This window comes from Elaeis guineensis, chromosome 3, assembly GCF_000442705.2.
Source record: "Elaeis guineensis isolate ETL-2024a chromosome 3, EG11, whole genome shotgun sequence".
Lineage (NCBI taxonomy): Eukaryota > Viridiplantae > Streptophyta > Magnoliopsida > Arecales > Arecaceae > Elaeis > Elaeis guineensis.
Window position 1 is genome coordinate 63,730,801 of NC_025995.2, and position 3,078 is coordinate 63,733,878.

A 3,078-nucleotide genomic window follows, 5' to 3' on the forward strand; every position below is an offset into this window, starting at 1 on the left:
GGAGTTCGTCTTGTTGCTTCATATCAACTGGTGATAGGGGGTTGGGCATCCAGTCCTTGCTTGCCAAGTTGAAGGCCTTAATTATCAAGCATACGACATATTTCCTTTTGGAGCCTGAAAGCCTTTGGTGCTTGATGATGAAGGCTAAGCATGGCCCGTAGACCATTGGAGCAAACAATCCTGTCCTTAGAGTAGCTCCTTCATGTAGAGAGTTTCCCAAACTAGATGGTCGAATTGTTGATTTATTGTCTGATGCTTGGTTGTCTGACCTCCAGCTCCATCGATGGCTGATACTAGTCCGTATAAAGAAGGTGGTGGCTGGTATCTCTTCTACCCTAGAGAGCATGGGTGGAACACTGGCATTGATGATTTGCTAATTCCAAGATCAACTAGTGAAGCGGATTCTCTCCTTGTCGATCCTAATCTAGGCCTACCAAGATGTGTCTAGAGGTGAATGATGGTCAGGGATCTTTATAAGCTTTATAGAAGGGAGCCTGCTAAGAGATTGGATGCCAGTTGGATCTAGAGACTTAGGATCCACCCGAGAGTAAGCCTCCTTTTCTGAAAAGTGCCTTAGGGCCGATTGCCAACTAAAAGGTTGTTGAGGGAGCAAGGGATGGACATCTCCTTGACATGTCCATACTATGAAGATGACGTTCAAATTGTTGCCCATGTATTATTCTAGTGCTCGAAGGCTGTGCAGGTTTGGTCCCTCGCTGGTACTACTTTGACATTAATCGAAGTGGAGATGCCAGCCTAGGCATTCCTTGAGGCCCTGAAGACAAACTTGCAAAGTGAGGCTCTCCAATATTGAGGTATTTAGAGTGACATATATCGCTTACTAAATTTGGTTGGCTAGGAATAGATTGGTTATTGAGGGCAGTAAGCAGCCTATGAGATTTATCTTAAGAGAGAACTTTGATCTAATTTGCTAAGATCACTAGCTTTTCCTTAGTCAAAGTGACTTTGATAGCTCGAGATACTTGGCACTCCTCTACTCGTGGAGCAAATTATCTATTTTTATTACCTGGGAGGCCTCTCTCCTGAGTTTCTTTAAGATCAACTTTGATAGTGGTGTGACTAGTGGCACTGCTGGTGCCAAGTTTGTAATCTGTGGACCAAATATAGGCCTTATGGCCATAGGTGAAAGTCACGTCTTCAATACTTTGGTCTTAAAGTTAAACTAAGGTTGGCCTAGGTGGGCATCTTTTATTTTAGGTGGTTCTTGGGAGAAGATGAACAGATCATCGAGGGGCAATCCAAAGGTTCTTGATAGGGTACACTTCTCTAATGGTCAAGTATATCTATCGTGAGGCAAATAGTGCAATGAATTGGATGACATCCTTTGTGACCCAATATTCTAGGACTGATGTGGGAGCTACTCCACAGGATATTTTATTTTTTGATTCTTTTAGATGTATTTATACAGGACTAGTATTATCTATCCGTTCTTATCAAAAATAAAAATAAAAATCTATTTAAAGCAAAATTATGAGGCAGACCCAAAAGCCAATAACTTGCCCATTTTGTTGCAAGCAGCTTTAAACCCCTTGGACCATAAACTTTTGAGAAAATGATTTGCTTTAATCTATCGAGACTTGCTCAATCAAAAGGTTAATCCAAGTAACTCTCTCTGTCTCTCTCTCTCTGTGTATCTAGGAAACTGACACGTGATGAAGCATGTGTTATTGTTGCAGCAATGGCACGGTAACATGAAGCAATTACAGCATGACTAAAATGCAAATTGTCCATGGCGGGAACTGACTTTTTTTTCTGCATGCATCATTTGATAGCAGTATTTGAGTAATGTCATCCAGCCATGTCTGAGACGATGCCATTTCTAGCACCTATATTGCGAAGACTCCATAATAAAGATGAGAAAAAAGGCGCAGCCTTTGCTCTTCAGGACCGCATGTTCTGCAACCAGGTTTGATGTCATCCTTACCGAGGATTGACTACAAATGAAATGGCAACTCAGAAAACATCTAGTTAAATGTATAGGTACGTGGGGAGGCTGAAAAGATTGCAATATATAATTCAACTTACCCCTTTGATTAGATTCCTATGATTCCTCACGGCCTAGAGCATATGCCAACATATTTGACACATTATTGATGATTTCTAGCAAGAAGTTTCAATATCCAGGCACTTTTAGACACTTGGATGATAATTGAAAATCTTTCTCCTAACCATCATGCTGCTATAATTCTCGTATGATTCTTGTCACAGACCCCTTATGGACTAACTTTAGTATCCTTCGTAGAACTAAAAGTGACGCAAACAGTCCTATTTTTGATGGCACTAGTATTCTTGCTTCTCCATTATAATTTCCAAACCCACCATAAAATTATAATTCAATAAAAAATGGACCAGACACATTGATGATGGTACAGGTTATCATGATGTTAATTTGATATAGACTAAATTGTACAAGCGTTTCTTCTTTTTTTCTTTTTCTTATTTTTTTCCTTTTTTTTTTTTTTTTTTGATTTCCTTGAACCATGCAAGGCAAAAAATTGTCAGTACTTCAGATTTTATCTTGCAACAAAAAAGTTGATTTCAAGCATTTACTTCTAGGATCAGAATTGTTTTTCTTTGCCAAATGCAATAGAGAATGGATGCGAGAAACTGGATCTGTATGCATCTGACTCTATTGCATGTTTGCTTTCTTGAGTGGACTAATTAGCAGATCAAGATAAATAACAGGAGCTTAGATTTACAACTCTGGTATCAATTATTGATTTATATATTTTTCATTTACCTGTAGCTAAATATTTTTATCACATGGAGATTCATAATTAGTTCTTAATCATTTGTCAGCAGCATGGGCATCTCAGTTATGGAAGAAAAGTGACAACCGGAAATCCAGTGGAAGTACCTATAAACTTACCACCAAAGAATTGTAGCAGCACTGAAGGGAGATGGTGTGCAAAGTTTGTTGACAGTGGTGGACGCCGTAGTTTAGCAACTGCCCCATTGATTGATGAACCAGAACAGTCACCATCGAGCTAAAACCCATGAGAGCTAACTGGATGAACAATCAACACCATGAACCAGTGGGCATCTAAATACCACTAA